This window comes from Peromyscus maniculatus, chromosome 19 (assembly GCF_049852395.1).
Source record: "Peromyscus maniculatus bairdii isolate BWxNUB_F1_BW_parent chromosome 19, HU_Pman_BW_mat_3.1, whole genome shotgun sequence".
In the NCBI taxonomy this organism is placed as follows: Eukaryota; Metazoa; Chordata; class Mammalia; order Rodentia; family Cricetidae; genus Peromyscus; species Peromyscus maniculatus.
This window is the reverse complement of record NC_134870.1, coordinates 54718438-54739514: the sequence shown is the minus strand read 5'-3', so window position 1 is coordinate 54739514 and position 21077 is coordinate 54718438. Positions and strand designations below refer to the sequence as shown.

Genomic DNA, 21077 nt, shown 5'->3' with positions numbered 1-21077 from the left:
ATAAATGTCTGTCTCTTGGAACCATGAACATTCTTCCCTAGAAGAGAAAATCTTCACAGCAATTTCTCCCCACCATTTGTCTTGCCAAACTTTTCCAAATTAACCTTTGCTAATGCTCTTGTAACACGATGGTCCCAGCAATTCTTCTCTGAACAAGCAGTAGTAAACCCTTCATCCCAGGTAGCAGTATCACCGCAGTCACCAACAGGATGAGTAGAAGCCAGCAACTCAGAGCAGCAGCCGCTGCCTCCATAGTTCCGCCTCCATAGTTCTACCGCCACTGTTTGTGGCCAGGTCTAGGGCTGAAACTTCTCCTTAGCAAGCCTCTTAGGCTTGTCTCAAACTTCTGATCCTCCTGCCCCGCCCTCTTCAGCAAATCCTACCAGCTTGTGCCACCACAAAGGGCAATGTGTAGCTTAGGTTTGAGCTGGGGCCCACAAAGCCACAGGCAAGCAGCTTTTTCATGAATTCGTACCACAAACGTGGGGCGCCAGATGTAGCGTGAATCTTAACAGTTCTTACTAATAAACACAAACCTGAGGCCAGTTATTGGGGTGAACACTGGAAGATCAGAGAGACAGCAAGCCACAGCTACCTCACCTCGCCAGTTCCTCAGCTGATCTTGTTTCCTCAGACTCGAAACCTTTGAATCCTCATCCCAATGGGTCTCAGCTGGACTGTTGCTCAAAAGCCTAAAGGCTTAACCAGCCAAATGCTTAACCAGCCAAATGCTTCTAGTTTCTGGTCTTCAAGCCTTATATACCTTTCTGCTTTCTACCACTACTCCCTGGGATTAAAGGCTCACTTTCTTGGATTAAAGGCATGTGTCACCATGCCTGGGTGTTTGAACTCATAGAGATCCACCATTTTCTAGCCTTTGTATCTAGTGGCTTTTCTGTCTCTGACTCCCCCCATATGTTTATTAGGGTGCACAATATTTTGGGGAACACAATACCACCACAATCAAGTTCTAGATTCTATTGATAAGCATTATAAAACATCACAGATTCCATCAGAATGGCCACCATAAAAAAAATAATCAATTTGGTGGAGAATGTGGTAGGAAGAAGGATCTATGCTCTCTATTCATGGGAATGTAACCTAGTGTAGCCACTGTGGAAGTCAGTGTGGCAGCTTGTGGAGGTCCACAAAGGTTTCCTAGTGAGATGTGAGTTTGTTGTACCCAGCAGGGCTGCAGTAGAAGAATGCTTGACTATATGCATGGATACTTTGTGATTGGCAGGGTCTACACCATGTTGAGCTATGGTGGAGGTCTTGTTCTACCTGTTGGCATTTCTATAAATAGCCCAGGTCCTTGCTCCACCCCTTGGCTTTCCTATAAATAGCCCAGCTTTTTGCTCCACCCCTTTGGCATTCCTATTAAAAAGCCCTTTAGAAGAGACAGAAGGGGCCAGGCCTTCCCGAGGCTATCTTGATTTCCTATTTGTTTCTCTCCCCTCTATCCTTTTACGTTTATATTTCTTTCTAAATCTCTTATCCCTCTCTCATCAAGAGTTCCTGTCATAAAGGAGTGGGAGCTGGAGTCACTCCGCAGTGTCTGGAGGAGCTAGTTGGAAAGAGGTGTTGTGTTCCTTGGACTTCGTTGCCGGAATTTAATCAAATTTTGGGGATCTTTACCGCAGCCATGACCATGTGGGTCCCAAGCACACTCAGGAAGCAGCAGCCCATTCAGTCTACGTCTGGGGCGGTCCCAGTTCGCAATGAGAAAGGTGAGATTTCAATGGAAAAAGTGAAGGTAAAACGTTATGTGTCTGGAAAGAGACCAGATTATGCCCCTATGGAGTCCTCAGATGAAGAGGATGTAGAATTTCAGTTCATTAAGAAAGCTAAGGAACAAGAAGCAGAATCTGAGGAGCATGAAGTGGATCCATCCAGTGACGCCCGACTTCAGCGTTTACAGAAGCTCATTAGTGAAGACGTGGAAGAGAGATTGGCTCGACACCGGAAACTAGTGGAACCTGAAGTGGTAGGAGAAAGTGATTCAGAAGTAGAAGATGCTTGGCGCATGGAACGGGAAGGTAGCAGTGAAGAAGAGGGGGAAGAAACTGATGAGGAGGAAATAGAGCGGCGCCGTGGCATGATGCGTCCGCGAGCACAGGAGAGGAAAAATGAAAGGCTGGAGGTCATGGCAGTGGAAGATGAAGGACGCTCTGGGGAGGAGTCGGAGTCAGAGTCTGAGTCTGAGTCTGAGGAGGACACAGACAGTGAAGAGGAGATGGAGCCTCGACTTAAGCCTGTCTTCATTCGAAAGAGGGACCGGGTGGCAGTTCAAGAGCGAGAAGTTGAGGCACTGAAACAGAAGGACCTGGAGCAGGAAGCAAAGCACCTGGCTGAGGCACGTCGCAAGTACACACTGAAGACTGTAGAAGAAGAGAGCAAGAAAGAGCTGGAGGAAAACAAGCGGTCTCTCGCCGCCGCCCTGGATGCACTCAATACTGATGAGGAGGAGGAGTACGAGGCATGGAAAGTCCAAGAGCTCAAAAGAATCAAGAGGGACAGAGAAGACCGAAAAGCGCTTGGAAAGGAGAAAGCAGAGACTCAATGCATGCGAAACCTGACTGAGGAAGAAAGGTGGGCTGACCTTCGGACAAATGGCAAAGTCATTACCAACAAAGCTGTCAAGGGCAAATACAAGCTTTTACAAAAGTATTATCACCGGGGCGCCTTCTTCATGGATGAGGATGAAGAGCTCTACAAGAGAGATTTTAGTGCACCTACTCTTGAGGACCATTTCAACAAAACCATTCTTCCAAAATTCATGCAGGTCAAGAATTTTGGACGGTCTGGTCGTACCAAGTACACCCACCTTGTGGATCAAGACACCACTTCCTTTGACTCTGCATGGGGCCAAGAGAGTGCCCAGAACACAAAGTTCTTTAAACAAAAGGCAGCTGGGGTACGTGATGTATTTGAGCGACCCTCTGCTAAGAGGAGGAAAACCACCTAGACTTGAACTGTTTATTCCAACTGTGGGACACAAGGGGAGCCTGTCCTCAATTTTCATCAATCATTATTTACACAGTTCTTGTTTAGAGCCTTCTGGACTAACTGCCATAACTTGTGTTTGAAGGTGCTTTGTAAGAGGTTTGGATTCATACTGAGAAACCTGCAGAAAAGCAGTAACCAGGTAGATTAGAGGCTTCCCACTTAAAACTATTTCTGAGAAATCTTAGGTTTCTCTACCATGGCTTCCCATATTGACTTGGGACTGTTCTGAGCTTATTTTTCCAGCACCTTAGCCTGGATCAGATGTATGGGCATGTGAGTGGGTGGTGCATTACTCTTTTTGGGGTTAGAAGTAGGATATCAGGAAATCTAAGCCCAATCCAACCTGTTTTTTGCATTTGGTGTGTTGAATCTACTTTTCTAAGTAAACATATTTTTTGAAAATAAGTGGGAGCTGGTCTCCCACAGTGGCTTATCACAAAAACCAAAAAGAGAATGCTTATCTATCCAGCTACAAATCTCCTGGGAATATACCCAAAGGAGTCTCCATGTTACTGCAGAAATACTTGCACAGCCATGTTTATTATTGCCCCGTTCACAACAGTAAATAAATTGTAATTTCCAAGATGTCCATCAGTAGAGGAATGGATAATCCATAATGGAATTTTATTCAGATGTAGGAAAATGAAATTATGAATATTTTAATAAAATGGGTGGAATGGAAAATGCTGTGGGATGTTCTGTATATCAAATAAATGTGTTGCTCTGACTGGTAAATAAATAAAACACTGTTTGGCCCATAGCCAGGCTGGAAGAGTATAGGCAAGATAAGGAGGAGAGAATTCTGGGAAGTGGAAGGCTGAGTCAGAGACAGTGCCATATGCTGCCATGACAATGTGCAGATACTGGTAAGCCATGAGCCACGTGGCAAGGTATAGATTTATAGATATGGATTAATTTAAGATTAGTAAGAACTAGATAGCTAGAAGCCTGAGCCATTAGGCCAAACAGTTTAAATAATATAAGAGTATCTGTGTGTGTTTATTTTATAAGTGGGCTGTCGGATGGCCGGGGCTTGGCAGACCCGGAGAGAAAGCTCTACAGCTACAAGCAAACACATTGAACCAGGCATCTCTGCTCAGAGAGAAATAGTGTACATTCTATCTCATGTGCAGATTTATGCTCTAAGTGTTAATTCTGTTATCCAGGTAGGAATCAATATGGGTAAATCCTAAGAAACTTGAAAGGGCCCATGGGACTGAAAAGAAAGCCTTTAAGGGAAGGAAGTCAGGAAGACAATTGAACAAAATAGAAGAAGAATACTAGGATATAGAGTATGTGGGAAATCTGGGGAAAGGTAGACAAGTAAAGAGAAAGTTGGGGTGGGGGATCAGCCCCAAACCATATACATATAACACTGTCATAATTCACTTTATAAACTAATTAAAAAATAAAAACTAATATTTATAACAACAATACAATTTTTTCAGCTTTTAGGAACTTTATTTTCCTTCCACCTTTTGTTCTTTGCTCAGGTGTCTGTAGAGGAGCTTAGGACCCCTTAGTGGTGGCTCCATTCGCTCGGTGGCCTTTGCTGTCAGAGCTGCTGACCAGTCCTCAGTGGCTGGCTGGGCACTCTAGGCTTCAGTGGGGAACTGCTGGATGGGTACAGTGGGCACCTGTACACTGTCGGACCAGTCTGCCCCCTTGGCTGAGCAGCAGTGAACTCAGGAGCTGATGCAGTCCATTCGCCCTGGAATTCCTCCTTGGTCACATCCTTCTCAGAGCTGCCTGTTCCTCCCTCTCAATCTCTCTGGGTCTCTATAGAAGTAAAGATCAGGCATAACTTTCCATGGGTGCTTACGGGATAGTGCCATGCGTGTGCAGTACTTCCCGGGCCAGCACCCACCACATCAGAGCCACTGAGTGAGCTCCCTTATTGTTGCATGGGATGGCAATGTCCACGTAGCGCAGAGGAGAGTCTGTGTTACACAGGGCAATGGTGGGCAGGTTGACAGGAGTCGCCTCTGTGAGGGGCTGGTGGTCAGCTCTGGGATCAGTCACCACTAGAAGCCGCAGCTCCCTGAAGGCTGCTTGGATCTGGTTAGTGAAGGTCCCAGGGGTGAAGCGGCCAGCAATCGGAGTGGTTCCAGTGGCGGCAGCAAACTTCAGCACAGCTCACTGCCCAGTGTTCCTGGAGGAGATGACGCTGACATCAGCAGGTTTCTCAATGGCAACAATAGCACTGGCTGCAAGAGACAGTCTCCCAGGTCCTCTTCAGGATTATGATGTAGATACCATCACTTTTCCTTTTGTAGATGTACTGCTCCATCTGAAAGTCAAGGTTGGTGCCACCTAAGTGGGTTCCTACAGCAAGGAATTTGAGGACATCCTCCTCCTTCATCTGCAGGACATCAAGGCCTCTAGACATTGACTAAGTTTCCTTTTAAGTTACGACGGGAATCAAGAACAACACCATATGGACTGGTCCCAGAGAAGCGCAGAAAAGCAATAATACAATTATAAAGCCCAACTTTGCTTAAGGCCTTCTGTGGGAGGTGAACAAAGAAACACATCAAACCAGGACTGATGCTTTCCCATGCTATAACACTCTCGAAAACTCAGAGTTTTCATTATTGGCCATATTATAACCTCTATTAGAAAAAAAAAAAAACCATATAGGAATTGAGGGTGGAATTTAAGGGGGAAGCCAGCACTTACTCTTCAGATCTCTGTGCAGATCTGTGTGAGAAACAAGCCTGGCACTGGTTTGTAATCGGGGGCTGTTTTGAAGCTCTACTTCAGTATGCTTTCTGTCAACTGTAGAACTTAAATTTTGTTTCTCAGAACTGGGGTATCCCCTACCACTGTGACCTCGGCACTTTCTATAACAAATGTTCCAGGAAGGTTTTCTGAACTTCTGGTCTCTCTTCTGTAATCACGATTGCTCACAAAATCCCCCCACCCTAGAGTTTTAACCTGTAAAAGTGGTCTGGGAAATTGGCTCAGGGCTGTTCTCCTGCACCTTGCCTTGGGTGAGACAGCTGGCCAGCTCTCTGGTGTGCACAATAAAGCTTGCTTTAATTTGTCCACAATTTGTGGTGGGTTGTCTTTATCCCCATTTGGTGTGATTAACATGTGCACATGGGGTACCTGAAGGATGTAATTCAACTCTACAGTCACAAGCTGACCATTCTTTCAGAACTCTGTACAAGTTGTACCAAAAAGATGTTGATTAGTTTTTGTCTAGAGGGACATGATTTTTCATGCCTCTTAGAGGGCCAAGAAACTCTTAAAAATGTCTTCCTGTTTCAGAGAATCACACAGATCTACTCTCCCGATTTTAGGAAGAGCAGGACCCGAGTTCTTACCTAGACATTTAACAGTGCCCTTCACATCTTAAGTTGGCTATGACACTAACGAAATAAGAGGAAATTTTAACGTAGATCCAGGAGTGTCCCTGAAATGAGGGCACTCTACTTTGTCACTTTCTCTGCTCTGCTTCAGGACTGCTGGTGTGCTAGCTGGAGCCAGGGCTAGGAAGCTTATCACCTGTGCTGATTAGATTTTTTTTTTGTTAATTTTACACAGTTTAGAATCACCTGTGAAGATGAAGCTTTAATTGAGAAGACCCCTCCCCCCATCACCTTTGCCTACACATAAGCTTTGGAACATTTTTTTTCATTGATGATTGATGGGAGAGGGCCTGTCCCTCTATGGGCCATCCTGGACTATGAATGATAACAAATTTAGTAAAGCCACAAAGAGCAAGCCAATAAGCAGTGTTCCTCTGTGCCACTGGTTCTTAATCTGTGGGTCGTGACTCCTTTGAGGATTAAATGACCCTTTCACAGGTGTTGGTTTAAGACCATGTAAAACCACAGATATTTACATTATGATTCATAACAGTAACAAAATCACAGTTATGAAGTAGTAATGAAACAGTTTTATGGTTGGGAGTCACGACAACATGAGGAATTGTATTAAACAGGAATTGCTGCCGTAGGAAAGTTGAAAACCACTGTTCTATACCACAGTCTATGACCTCTGCTTCAGTTCCTGGCCCCAGGTTCCTGCCCTGTTTGAGTACCTGCCTTGGCATCCCTCAATGAATGTCTGTGATTGGGACATGTCAGCCACACAAACTCTTTACTCCTCAAGTGGCTCTTGGTTGTAGTACTTTATCACAGCAACAGAAAGCAAACTAAACTTCATACTTGTGACCAAATACCCAAGATAACCACACAAAGCAGAACAATTTTATTGGGGCTTCTGGTTCAGGAGATTTCAGCCCATGACCACTGGGCTTTACATTTCCTGACCAGTGTGGCGGCAGAACATCCTGGTAGAAGGGTGTAGTGGAGCAGAGCCGCTCCTAGCGGCCAAAAGGCAGACAGGGTGTGGGGCAAGGCCTGGAAAATATGTCTATAACCCTAGACTCTTTCTTCCTTCAACTAGGCCTCATGATCTAATCACTGGCTCCATACACTGGGGACCAAACCTTCAACACATGAGCCTTTTGCAGGGGGGGGGGGTGATACAAATTTGATTTCCACAATTATAATTGTTGGTACTTTCAGGGCCAAGTTGACGTTGAGTTATTTTATTTAAGGACACACTGGGCACAGTGAGGCCTAAATGAACTGTTCCTACAATGACATTAGAATAAAAGCAGTTCAAGAAGCTTAGCTCAGATTGCTCTCTAGCAAACACAGAGATCATCTTGTAGCAAGGATCATGGACACAACTCGCTAATACCCAGTGTGAGCATTAAATCTAAAGCTGTGCTCCCAACATGGCCACTCGCTTCCCAGGTCTGTGATTACCCCAAACTGAATTTATCTGACTTAGGTTCAGTTTCCTCACCCTTCTCCCAGCCTAATCCATACACGAAGAGTATATATTATGTGAAGTGAATTCAGAAAACACAAGATTTATTTAACTAGTCTAGAATGAGTTAGCCATAATTCCGAGTTGTGTTGAGAAACGAGGCTTTATTTCTGTTCTATTTTGTTATTCTGCCTTTATGTACTTTCACAATAGCACAGATTTGTTTTCTGGACTATGTGCATGGTTTCCTGAGTGCTGGGTGTCCCTTCCACCCAGAGAGGGACATTCCTAGTGTTTATTATAGTTTTGAGGTTAGCATCAAGAAATCCCAGGCAGATGATTTTTGTAGCATAGCTGTCTTAGGGTTTCTATTACTTTGACAAAACACCATGACCGAAAAGCAAGTTGGGGAGGAAAGGGTTTGTTTGGCTTACACTTCAGCATTGCTGCTCATCCCTGAAGGAAGTCAGGACAGGAACTCAAGCAGGGCTGGAACGAGGAGACAGGAGCTGATGCAGAAGCCATGGAGGAGTGCTGCTTATTGGCTTGCTTCCCTTGGCTTGCTAAGCCTGCTCTCTTATCGAACCCAGGACCACCAGCCCAGGGGAGGCACCACCTGAGCACTAATTGAGACAATACCTTACAGCTGGATCTCATGGAGGCATTTCTTCAACTGAGGCTCCTTCCTCTCTGATGACTCTAGCGTGTGTCAAGTTGACACACAAAACCAGCCAGTCCAATATCCATTCTGGAAATGACTATTACAATAAATAATAATAATGGACATTATTATTATTTTAAAAATTGGTACAGCTGGGTTTCCCCCACCCTCCTCCTCTGCCCTCATGAATCATGCCTTCAGCAGATGGCCCCTCTGAGAGCTGGGGATTAGCTCAGGGTGGAGGAGAGATTGGATGAGAACTGCTTGACCTGCCTGCTCAGATTACAACTGCAAAATTCTGGGTGAGAAGAAGAGACCCCAGTCATCAGAGAGGAGAGGCACCAACGATGTGAGCACCTGTATGGGATGGCCTGGGGCTTCTAAAGATCCTGGAAATGCTCCTGCTAGAATCCACAGGCTCCCACTGAGCTGTGCAGATGAATCATGCTCAAGTAGGAACAGCCCGAGACTGAAGCCCTAGACACTCTGGCAGCCAGAGTGCATTATGCTTCCAGCCATTTGTTGTCAGGTGCTGGTGTGGGTCAGTTTGTGCTCTCTACCCCCCTGCTATATGTGTGGGGGGATTTTTCCTTGTGGTTCTGAGGTAAGTAAGGCAGGAGGTCTCTCTTGGCAGTCTCTACAGTCCTCCTGATAACATCACTTCCCTTTCCAGGTAGCATCTACATTTTGGCCAAATGTTATGAATTTAATATTTAATGTTAAAAGAGAAACTGTTTAGAAAGTATAGGAACTACTCATGTGCCTTGTGGCAATTATGAGGTCCCTGGGCCCCTTTAAACAGAGAGCTTTGTTCTTTTAAAGCAGTTACCAGAAGTAAAAAAAATACAATAATGCCAGGAAACTTTGCAGAGGCACATCTGGAAGAGGGTCAGGCTGTGTGACCCAGGAACCTGGCCATCTAGGGTGCAAGCTCCTTGTCACTGTGGCCCTCCCTCCTGTGAATGTCCAGTGAGGGTCGGTTCAAAATTGCCCTTGGTGAACACTCTTACCTGGTTGGGTGGAAAGCAAGACATTGTGGGGCCAGAACATCCTCCCAGATGTGGAGGTTTGGCTCCCAGTTTGCTGGCATTAGTAGCAAGCTGTAATTAGATTAGTCAAGTGATGAGATCAATAAAGATGATTTAAGATTGTCAGAAGAAGTTGATCCAAGTTCCCCTTCCTTGATGGGAAAGAACGCTCACTTCCTGGCATTTGCACAGGGACCATTGGCTCCACGCTACCTTTTTTTGTTTCACCTATACCAGATGCCTCAGCTCACTGGTGTCTGCCAGCAGCTCACCCCAGGAGTACACAGCCTTCTCTTTCCTTGTCTTTCTCTGGGTGCTGGCTTGACCTGACTTTTCTACATGGCTGTCATCTCCAATTATGCCAGAGGCTGTCAATTTGGCTGGTTCCCGTTGTTGTTTGGAATCCGACACAGGAGAGAAAGACTGCAAAGATATGGAAGAAAGGACCACAAAGCCGGTCACTGATGCCAGAAACAGAGTGCTGATTCCAATCCTGGACTTCTGTGGGATCTGGTCCCCTCCCAGCATCAGATCCCCCTCCCACTGCCACTGCATGCTTCCTGTTATCACTACATCATTCTCTGTCGGAGTTCTTTTCTCATGTCATCCATGGGCCCTGCAGAGACTGTCTTCAAATAAGAGTGGAAGAACTTCAGGTTCTCGAAGGCTGAGACATGAGTTAGAGGTTAAAATTCTTCCCTCAACCACGGAAAATGGCCTGGGAACACGTGGCCATCCATCCAGTTGTTGGAGATGCCAACTCTTAAAGTCACAATTTTGATTCTCTCATTTATAAGTGGGCACAATAATGTGTTTTTTAAGCTGCTATTGTTCTAATTGAGAATCTAGTATTAAGTAGAACATGCTGCATGCCTGTAACTTCAGGCTAGCTTAGACTGCATAGTGAGATCTTGTCTCAAAAACACCACCACCACCACCACCGCTACCATCACCACCACCACCACCATCACCACCACCACCACCATCACCACCATCATCACCACCACCATCATTACCACCACCACCGCTACCATCACCACCACCACCACCATCATCACCACCACCACCACCACCATCACCACCATCATCACCACCACCATCATTACCACCACCACCACCACCACCACAACCACCACATCACTACCATCACCACCACTACCAACAACAACAACAAAATGAGATCTAGGGTTAGCAGAGTGCTTTAGCCAGGGAAGACACTCAGTAAATAACCCCTATTGAAACTAAGGCTCAGTGATTTCTCTGTGTTCAAAGGCGCCAGGGAGCTGTAAGATGGTGTGGTGACCCAGGTGCCCAACTGTGGGCTGCCTGCTTTACCAACCAACACACTGTGCTTCCTCACAGTAAATCTGAAATCAATAAAATAGTAACAAAGAGAAAAATACAAAGAATCAATGAAACAAAGAGTTGGTTCTTTAAGAAAATCAACAAGATAGACAAGCCCTTATCTAAACTAACCAAAAGGCAGAGAGAGAATATCCAAATTAACAAAATCAGAAACGAAAAGGGAGACATAACAACAGACAATGAGGAAATACAAATAATCATCAGATCATACCTCAAAAAATTGTACTCCACAAAATTGGAAAATCTAAAAGAAATCGACAATTTTCTGGATAGGTACCCCATACCAAAATTAAATCAAGACCAGATAAACAATTTAAATAGACCTATAACCCCTAAGAAAATAGAAGCAGTCATTAGAAGTCTCCCAAGCCCCCCCAAAGCCCAGGGCCAGATGGTTTCAGCACAGAATTCTACCAGAATTTCAAAGAAGAGCTAATTCCAATGCTCTTCAAATTGTTTCACACAGTAGAAACAGAAGGAACATTGCCAAATTCTTTTTATGAGGCTACAGTTACCCTGATACCCAAACTACACAAAGATGCAACAAAGAAAGAGAATTACAGATCAATCTCCCTCATGAACATTGGTGCAAAAATGCTCAATAAAATACTGGTTAACTGAATCCAAGAACACATAAAAAAAAATCATTCACCATGATCAAATAGGCTTCATTCCAGAGATGCAGGGATGGTTCAACATTGATAAATCTATCAATGTAACCCACCATATAAACAAACGGAAAGAAAAAACCCCACATGATCATCTGATTAGATGTTGAAAAAGCCTTTGATAAAATCCAACACCCCTGTGGTGGTAATCTAATTGTACTGAAATGTGATTTTGATTGTATGTTAATAAAGTTGTCCGGGGGTCAGAGCTATTAGAGCCATAGACAGAGTGTGGCGGTGGTGGCACACGCCTTTAATCCCATAGATCTCTGTGTGTTCAGGGATACAGCCAGCATTGGAGACATATGCCTTTAATACCTAGGGGGCTGTGCATTCAGACAGTGACGAGGCAGTCATGTGTTTGGGTTTACAGCCAATGAGAAGGCAGAACAACATACTATAAAAAAAATGAACAGACAGGAAGTAGCTCTCTTTCGGGAAGCTGGGACACCGCAGGCGGAAGGGTGAGATTTTAGCTCTGAGCTCTGACCTCTCGGCTTTCTCCTTTACATTGTTTCTGTGTTTCTTATTTAATAAGACGGTTAGTTACATCAATACACCCCTTCATGATAAAGGTCTTGGAGAGATCAGGAATACAAGGAACATACCTAAACATAATAAAAGCAATTTATAGCAAGCCGACAGCCAATATTGAAATAAATGGAGAGAAACAACGCAATTCCACTAAAATCAGGAACAAGACAAGGCTGTCTACTCTCTCCATATCTATTCAATATAGTTCTCGAACTTCTAGCTAGAGCAATAAGTCAACTGAAGGAGATCAACAGGATACACATTGGAAAGAAAGAATTCAAGTTTTCACGATTTGCAGATGATATGATAGTATACATAAGTGACCCCAAAAAACTCTACAAAAGTCTTAGCACCCCTCAATTTTCCAATCTTGGAACTCACATTGTATTAGTGAGCACTGTGATGGACTAGTCTCATGGCATTTCTCTTTGTAGACAGAACTCATGGGAATTTGGGCAAAGACTAGTCAGTGAGCCACCAAATGTTGCAAACAGCTTTGTTTGAAGTGAATTTCTCACTAATAAGAATCATTCTATCATTTTCTGTCTCTTATCAAATAATCTTGCTTTTTAAAATAAAAGAAACCTGCATGCACAAATACCAGGACAATAAAATTTACATTCTTGGCATCAGTTTTCCCCTTTGGATATCATCCTTAAAGAGTGCAGAAGCACCAATTAATGTTGATTTCACTGCATGTGCCATGGAAGATGATGTGGGGTTGTAATAGTGGAATGTTTTCCTTTATTCTCTCAAGTTTATTCTCCAAAATCAACATGGTTGAAATTGAAGTTGCACATGTTATTTTTTTCAGAAGGAACTGGGATAAATTTTAAAGAACATGGTCTTTGGCCTAATATCTTCGTATTTTAAGAGGTATCTTGGTTATCTCTGTGTTTTAACATTAGCTAATTTCCCAATCCAGCTGTGCGGTGCATGAGCACACAGGCCTGCTGGTCTGAGTGGAGACAGGGTCAGTCTTGAGGACAGCTTGCTTTGAAACATCCTTGTTATACTCCTGTGGTTTTTTTTAAAGGCTATCATGGTCCAACCAGGGCAGGCAGTCTCATGGGATACCAGAAGTTATTGGAAAATATTGTGACTTAGCTGCAAAGTGACAAAGAAAATATGAGAATTTAGTTTTAAGTTGACATAGATCAGAGGTTATTTTGGAAGATATTGGATTGAATTGACACCTAGCACCTCTGGAAAATTATAAGGATACGAAAAAAGAAAATTAAGAAGCCTGTAAATAATGCATTTCCAGGTGTTAGGACCTGGACTATGGTTTTGGCATCTTTGATTACCTTAACAGTGACTCTCCAGTTCTCCTGCAGGGTGTGTAAAAATACAACTCTGAGGCTCTTGCCCAGACCTCATGAGTCAGGATATCTGGAAAGTGGTTGAAGTAACCTACTTTTTTCCGGGCCCTCTAGGTGAATGACAGACCTCACTAGGTCTTTTTCAGAGTAAACCATGTACTGGCATTGTTTTACGTGCTCCCCATGTGTGATCCCCCTCAGCGTGTACACTGACTGATCTCTGTGTGCTTATCCCATGTTATAGCCAAAGGAATGGAGGGTTCAAGGAGCCTTGGAACATGTTATGATCACACAGCAGGTGATTAGTAGGGGGTGGAAACATAGGCGTCCTGGCATTAGAATTCACATCTCCTGGCACCATTAATGCCTTTATGCTTTATTCTTTATGCTTTGAGAACCATTAAAAACAACAATGCACATCTTAGAGTACCGCCTTCTCTGCCCTGAAATGGGTATATGCATATCTAAGGTGTAAAATCTGTAATGCTAAGTTCTGAGAATGCAGTGAAGCCCCACAGTCCTACTTTCATAGGCTACAAAGGATGTAAGAGCTGACATGGTGGTCCACGGTTGCTATTTTCATTCATGATGGACAAATCCCAGTGTGGGAATGATGATGGTGGGGATGGGAGAGTGTTTGTACTTTCTCATGACACACTTTCTGAGGTGGCTTCTGTGTTAAGTGATTTCACTGTGGCTGGAGAAGCTGGATCCTTTCCAGTCTTTGAAAGCATCTTCCTACATTTTCATCAAAAAGTGTTTTCTTTTTTTTTTTTAAAAAAAAAAATTGACCCTGAAGAAATACTTTGTTCTTGGAAGACTCAAACACTTATGTGCTGCCCAGTTTAAACACAAGAGTCCATATACCAACAAAGAAATCTGCCATTCCTTTGTCTATCATGAGAAACTGGCAACTTGATCCCCCTTGGAAAGCACCTGAACTCCCACAGGCCTTTATTTGTTACCCTGGCAAAGTAACCTGCCACAAGTCTAGCGTCATGGCTTTCTTTGCTCTTCAGAGGGGGGGGGGAGAGAGAGAGAGAGAGAGAGAGAGAGAGAGAGAGAGTTATGTGTTTTTAAAAATCGAAATGTTGAAGTGACTAATCTATCCCTTTAAATTTAAGAGCAAAAAGCCAATTCAATAAATTTATTGCCTGTTGCTAAGGCTGAGTGTGACAATGTGACCTTTTATGAGCTATTTGGGCAAGAATTTGAATCCCCATAACCACTTTGTTCTTTCCACCATCATGAGTGATTCATATGAGGTCCCAAAGCAAGTAGCCCTCAGCACAGCTGTGCCCCATATTCTTAGTGAGTCGTCTTTGCAACTTACTTCTACTAACTCCTAAAGTGTTTGAATGATGGGAATTGACTAGATCCACAAGATGACTTTTGCTAAGGATATCAATATCTTCTCTAGATAAACGTCTCTGTATGATGAGTAAGCAGGCAAACTAACAGCAGTCAAGGATGTTAGGTGGGTGAGGAGGGTGGCAAAAACCTGGACTAAGAGATGCTGACAGTATCCCTTTGAGTCAGAGGTGTTAGGGAAGGAGAAATACAAGACTAATTCCTGGGTTTCAAAGTTCTTCAGATGTTTGGTGGAGGTTGTACTTAATCCTCATAAATGTGTAATGGTAAAATATTCCTTTTTGTTATCATAGTGGACATAGCAAGAAGGCAGTGGGCTGTGTACATAGTGTTGAGTCTCCATAGAGCAACTGAGGTTGAGTCTAGGAATCTGGGATGCATTGTGTATGGCTATGGGTCCTGAGAGAGTGTGAAATTTTATGAACCATAAATGAACTTAGAGAAATGACATTTCAGAGGACAGCGATCCAGTAAATAAGGTGGCAAGGAAAACACAGGAGGAAAACCCAGAGAATGTTCTTTCCTAGACACCAAAGGAAGGTGGTATTTTAAAACGAGCATAACAGTCAGTGTGCCAGGTGCCACAGATAGCCAGAGGCGAGCAGGATGAACAAATTCGACTGGTTTAGCAGCCTGGAGAGTCTCACTCACCTCAGGAAGATTAACTACAGAAACTGAAGTGAAATCCAAGTGCAGGAAAATACAGCAATATTTTTAGAAAACAGACTTTAAATCACAGATAAATACTACTTTCTTTCCAGGCTGCCATATAATACTTTTGGAAAGATCTGAAGCTTTCTGGGCAAACAGTGAGGTGGGGGAGCAAGTCCAAGGTTGGAAAAAACAGTCATCGGAAGACTAAGATGAATGTGGCTTTAACCATGGGTAACATATTTAGCAGGTCTGATTGCCTGTCTGATCTCTCACATCTTGAGGGCTGGAGCCTTAATGTATCAGTACTGTAGATTCTGTCCTAAGGAGGTAGAAGGGTAGGAGAACAGGATCCCGCCACTCTAGTTTCAGCTCCACACTACGTTGGAGGCAGACCAATGTATTCAATTGTTTTTGCTTGTTTGTTTTAATCCCCTTGGAAATGAGGATGTTCGAGGTTTTTGCTTCCTGTATTAGTCACTTTTTATTTGGGTGATAAAACACCCTGACCAAGACATGTGATTGGGTTTCTGTTTTCAGAGGGTTGCCGTCGATGGTGCTGGAGCAAAGGCATGGGGGCAGGGACAGCTGAGAGCTCACAGCTCGATCTACAAGCAGGAGGCAGAAAACACTGGGCTCCAGTCTTCTAAAACCCCAAAGCCGGCTCCTACCTCCTCCAACAAGGACACACCTCCTAACCCTTCCTAAACAGTTCTACCAACTTGGGACCAAGTCCTCAAATATATGAGTCTATGGGAGCCATTCCCATTCAGCTCCCTGGCCCCTGTTAGTGCATAGCCATATCATAATGTAAGATGCATTTAGTACCGCTTCAAAAGTCTCCATAGGCTTTCAGTCTCAACACTGTTTAAAAGCCAAAAGTTCAAAGTATTTTCTGAGACTCAAGGCAATCTCTTCATTGTAAACCCCTGTAAAATTAAAAAAAAAAAGCACAGAATATACATTTCTCATTCCAAAATAGAGGAATGGGGACATAGTGAGGAAATACTGGACCAAAGTAAGATGGAAATGCAGAGGGCAAAACCCAAATCCTTTAGCTCCACATATGATGTAAAAGGGCTTGGCTGCCTCTTCCCTTCTAGTGTTGATGCTTGCAACCTACTTCTCTCTTTTGGGCTGGTTCCACTCTGTATGTGCATCTCTCCTTGGCAAATATCTCATGACCCTGGAAATACTAACATCTTGGGGTCTCCAGAGCAATCCAGGCTTCAGTTTCACAACTTCACACAACAATCTTTTATGGTCTCAATGTAGGGACTCCCTTGGCCCATGCTTGGCTTCTATGACCCTCCATCACTACAGAGGAATTACCCATGGTTAAAACCACAAATTTTTCTTGTTTATCCTTCACTACTCTAAAGCCAGAACCACGTGGACAACATTGCCAAGTTCGGCTGCCCACTTGGGATGGAGCCTGGCCCCCATGAATCACATTCTCAGAAGCTTTCATTTGTTGTTACTTTTTAGGAGCAGAAAAATCCTTAGGCATTTCCTTTTCACAGGTTGGAAGCTTGGCTGGGTGGGGTCTGCCCCTGAGGGCACCCTACCTTAATTCCATTTTGGATCAGGCTGCTCCTTAATCTCCTAATCTCTTTCAGCACAAATCTTGTCTCTAGATTAAATCTCCTGGTGCTCTTTTATTCTTCAAACTGTACATTTCCTATTTCTTTTCACCTCACTTGCTCTTTTTCATTATAGACATGCATAGGAGGGGTTTCTAATAAACACACCACAGAATCAATATTAGGCTGTTTTGAAATCTCCTCTGCCAAAGAAATTAGTCCAGAGTTTCCATTTAGCCTGAGGCAAATTCTTAGGATAAGAACAGAAAGCAGGCACAGACTTTGCCAACACATCACAATATTAGCCCAGTTGCTAATACTGTTCCTCTCTGAAACCTCTTGAGTTGGGCCTCCATAGATCATATTGCTCTCCATGATATTATCTATCAAGCTCCTACTAGGATCACCCATTAAACTCTGCTTATAGCATTGAACTACTATTTTAGTTCAACCCAGAGTCTTCTACGACCCTTCCCCTAACCTCCCCCCAACCACATGATCAGACCTGTCACAGAAGTACCCCTGTTCTGTGTTAGTTACTTTTCTATTGTGGCAATGAAACACCATGACCAAGGCAATTTACAAAAGAAATATTTTATAATGTTTAATTGGGCTTATGGCTTCAGAGGGTTAGAGGCTATGATGACCATGAAAAGGCATGGTGACAGGAACAGCTGAGCACTCACATCTTGATCTGTAAGCAGGAGATAGAGAGAGAACATTGGGAATGATTCCAATCTTTCAAAACCTCAAAGCCCACCTCTGGTAGTACACCTGATCCAACAAGGCCATGCCTCCTAATCCTTCTCAAACAGTTTCATCAATTGGAGACCAAGTATTCAGACATATGAGCCTATAGACTATCACATTCATTCAACCTACCACACTCCCCTAAGGCCATTTTACAGTGATTTTTGTCTTCTCAATTAAAATAATTGGGCATTTGCTGCAATATCTTTGGATGAGCTACTTTTTCTAAGGTCATCATAGTTTGGTTTTTAACTTGCGGAGCGATGGTTCAGCAGTTAAGTGCACTGACTGATCTTCCAGAGGACCCAGCTTCAAATCCCACATAGCAGCTCACAACTGTCTGTAACCCCAAGATCTGACACCCTCACACAGACATACATGCAAGAAAACACCAATGAAAATAAATAAATAAATAAATTATAAAAAGAAGTTTAAAAAAACCTTACCTTTTAACCCTCTGTGCATGTGGAAAGTAATGTTGCTGTCCTTCATAGTGATGAGGTCATGCCTGCTCTCTTGGAGCTATATGTACAATCATGGTCTCTGGAACACCCAGGACCTATTTTTCAGAATAGTCAGGAGCCATTACCTGGTTTCCTCAACCCTTTAAAGAACATTTACTCATGTTCACTAATAAAAGTAAGCCTTGATTCTCCTCTGTTCCTGTGTCTTGTAAGAGATTATACTAGACAGGTCATTGGGCTTCTCTCAAAGATGTCTGGAGACAACACACAGATGGAGTTGTCTATGGAAAGTCATTTAATATTTGCTGATGACTTTTAGTATGCCTATCAAAGCCACTTAACCTATCATTGTCATATTTTGGACTCAATTTAAAAAACACTGGAGTGGATACATTTTGAAAAAGAAAGAACACATGCTCTTCAGCACCAAAACACACTGACTCTGAAAGAATAGGAACTGTGTGACTTAAGCCTCGACAGGAGTAAATGGGAAGAAAACTGTAGTCCCTTTGTATATTGTTAGTGGGATAATTAATAAAACAGCCATTAAAGATTTACTGGATGATGGGGACAATAAATTAGTTTGAATAAGGTATTTGAATTAAAAATTATATTGAAATGAAGGTAGACTATAGAAACTTTCAACAAGTCGGTCCACTGACTCTGATACAGTGATATATACCTGTAGTCCCAACTACTCTGTAGGTTGAGGTGGGGAGATCTTTTAAGCCCATCACTTTGGATCCAGACTGGGCACTAAAGTGAAAGCCTTACAGAAAACAAGCAAAAGAAAAATAACCAAATAACTAGAAAAACTAAAAATAACTAAAAAAAAAAAACCCAAATAACCAAATAACTAGAAAAACGTTATACACTGGTGGATTATATATAACACATATCTTACTCACTAAGGAAACATTTCAAAAAATGCTGGACATCTTTCTGCAAGTCATGAGCACCTACTGGACTGAGAAGAAACACCAGCTGTGAACTTGTGAACCTGAGTTCAGATCCCTGGCACCCATGTACAAATAGGGCCATAGGAGAGAGACAGGCTAATCCTTGGAGCTACCTGGCCAGCCAGTGTAGCTAATCAGTGAACTCTGGGTTTAATGAAAGATCTTGTTGCAAAAGATAAGGTGGAAAGCAATAGGTGACCTGTGTCCTTCTCATGCAACACATACATGTATACATGCACACACACACACACACACACACACACACACACACACACACACACACGAGAGAGAGAGAGAGAGAGAGAGAGAGAGAGAGAGAGAGAGAGAGAGAGAGAGAGAGAGACTATTGTAAGCTGAATATCTTCTCTCAAGCATAATGTATATTTCCACAAAAGCCAGGTTTATTGCCCTAAACTGACTGAGCTCAACTAGGGGCTATCTGACAGCAGCAGAACAGAGATGCAGTTATGGTTACAAGTGGTTCTGGTTTTGGTGGGCTGAGCACTCCCTGGGTGGTGACGGTGACAGTGTAATTCCTGGGTGATATGTTTTCCTGTGACATAGGTCAGTGAAAACAGAGGGTAGGCATCAGTGAAAACTCTGGAGAACAGAGCAGAGATAAGAGAAAGCCATGCTGTGGTGGTTTGAATGGAAATGGCCCCCATAGGTTTCATAGTGAGTGGCACTATTAGGAGTTGTGGCCTTGTTGGATAAGGTGTGGCTGTGTTGGAGAAACAGTGTCAGTGGGGGGCGGGCTTTGAGGTTTCAGAAGCTCAAGCCAGGCCCAGTAGCATTCTCTCTTCCTGCTGCCTGCTGATCTAGATAGAGAACTCTCAGCTCCTTCTCCAGCACCATGTCTGCCTGCATGCCACCATACTTCCCCACTATGACAATAGTGGACTAAACCTCTGGACCTGTGAGCTAGGTCTATTAAATGTTTTCCTTTATAAGAGTTGATGTGGTCATGGTGTCTCTTCACAGCAATAAAAACCCTAGCAAGGACACATGCTATGTAACTATGGTGTCAGCTGTGTGGGTGTGGGTGTCTGCTGCTGAAGGTTGTTTAAGGTGACTTCTTTGTACTGGATTCGTAGCGTGAGGTAGAAGACCCACTGCTCTACCAGGTCTGGGGCTGTAGCTTCAGAGACATCACCTTAGGTCCTGTTAGTCATTGTGCTAAACCTATCCTCTATCTGAGGTTGTGCATCTCAAAATTTCCATCAAAGCACCCCATCTTTCAGTAGCCGTTTGCGGGAGACCTGGAGGTCTATAAATCCAGTCCAGAGCTTCCTGCAAACAAGTCAGCAATTCTCCTCACTTTATAATGATCTCTCAAATTGACTTGATTTTCCTGTTAAATCTCCAGTCTTTTTATACAGGAAGATTGTTGCTCAGAAAACAGATCCAATATGAAAACACATTGCTGCTTGTATACTGCAATTGATTTGTATAACTTGGCACATCTCTATTCTTCACAAATGAATGAGATGACTTCACTCTTTCCGAGAAACCAGAGATAGTTGCTGCCTCTCTTGAAGACTGGAAGGCCTGTGAGCCAAGCTCAGGTGGCCACCGCAGCAGGCCCTGGGATCCTAATTAGCAATTACCATGTCTTCTTTTTGTTGGCTGTTCAGAACTTCTCTTGCCAAGCTTCCCTTCTGCTAGTCTACAATGTCTGACTTAATGGGGCTTCAATTTTTCCTTTCCTTGGTCTTAGAGGTATGTGGTTGAGGGCCTTGCTGCTTACAGGTGTCCTGGAGAATACAGAAGACAAACTGTGGATTTGGGAAGTCACATACTGACAAGTCAAGCCTCTGTATACAGTGGCGTTCATTCTCCATGATACCTTTTTTCTTTTGTCCTGTAATGTTTCTTAGCTACATCTCCAAGTAACAGTAGAATTCACCAAGAAACAGCTCATTTA

The 21077-nt window shown here is 43.4% G+C and overlaps 2 pseudogenes; one reads left to right on the top strand and one right to left on the bottom strand.

Annotated features, from left to right (window-relative positions):
- The first annotated feature begins 1651 nt into the window (after window positions 1–1651).
- Window positions 1652–2968, top strand: LOC102925808 (microfibrillar-associated protein 1 pseudogene; annotated as a pseudogene).
- Window positions 2969–4469: 1501 nt separating this feature from the next.
- On the bottom strand, window positions 4470–5398 carry LOC107402233 (small ribosomal subunit protein uS2 pseudogene; annotated as a pseudogene).
- Between the last annotated feature and the right edge of the window lie 15679 nt (window positions 5399–21077).